Consider the following 1,513-nt stretch of genomic DNA (forward strand, 5'->3'; position numbering starts at 1 on the left):
ATTCATCCATAAACACATAAATGAGAAAATTTTACTTTTGGCCCAAACATTTCACATTTTTCACAATTTAGTCCCTATTTCACAAAACACAAAATATTCAAATTTTCATCACACCCAAGCATAGTTGAATTTTACTAAGCCCCTAGCAGCCCAATTCTTTCATTTATTTCATGTTTTGACCCCTAGATTTTCAAATTTCACAATTTAATCCTTAATACACTTTTTTTTACCAAAAATCACTTAATTAAACATGATAATCTATCAACATATATTTATTTTTCATCATCAAACAACAAAAACCACAAGCTATCATCAATGGAAAATCATGAATACATCAATAAATTCAAAAATTCAAACATGGGCTAGCTAGTATTCGAAGCATCGATCTAAAAAACGTAAAAATTATCAAAAACTGAGCTGAACACATACCTTAATCAAGCTTGAACATCACCGAACCCTAGAAACTCATTTTCTTCTTCTTTTTCTCTTAATATTCAACTATATGGATGATGATAACACCAAATTTTTATTTTGGTTTTATTAATGTTAACATAATAGCCATTTTACAATTTTAACCCTTAATAAAAACATTATAATTCACATAGCATAAGGCCATTAATGTCCATGCATATTTCTAATGGTTAAATTACATCATAAGGACCCCACATTATAAAAGCCATAACAATGTAGTACTTTAACAAATATCTAGCCACTTTTACATTTTGCACGATTAAGTCCTTTTATAAAATCGAGCACACAAATGATAAAATTTTCACATGAAATTTTCACACATATCACATATCATGTTGTAAACATAGAAAATAATATTAACATATTTTCTGACTCGAATTTGTAGTTTCGAAATCACTGTTCTGACTAGGGTCTAAACTGGGCTGTTACACCTTATATTCGGACCCATCGATCAGGTTGGGTATCGGGGTGTTACAGGGCCAGCTCAAGTGGGTCAAATGAGTCTCATATAATTAGTTATCCGTGACCTCTGACACTAATACAAAGTTGTGATTCTACGGTGGTTGCATACATTGGTACAAGTCTGGCCACATATTCAATAAATAAATTTTTTTGTCGTAATTAGAGTATCTACCTAGCTTAACAAATATAATTTTTAATTTAAAAATAATAAAATATATAAATTTTCACAAAATTATATATTTTTATAATTTATTTTGAATTTCTCTACTAATTAAATGAGTGATTAATTAACTCTGATATTACCGTCAACAGGAGATTTTACATCGACATTGCTGCTTGATTTTTCTTTGTCAATGGCAACAAAAATTAGTTGAAGTAGATGATTGAGCCATTGCCATTAAAAGTGATGTGTGGAAATTAAAGCATGGAACTATCAAAAGTCATCGCCAATCGATACTTTTGAAGGCACTTACACGTCGTCTCACATGGTGCTCAACATGTACTAAGTTAATTTTTTGCGAAGTGTATGTATGAACAATGTCAGCATTTTCACACGATGAGTGAAATTTAGAAGGCTAGA

The sequence above is a fragment of the Gossypium arboreum genome, chromosome 3 (assembly GCF_025698485.1).
Source record: "Gossypium arboreum isolate Shixiya-1 chromosome 3, ASM2569848v2, whole genome shotgun sequence".
Classification (NCBI taxonomy): Eukaryota; Viridiplantae; Streptophyta; class Magnoliopsida; order Malvales; family Malvaceae; genus Gossypium; species Gossypium arboreum.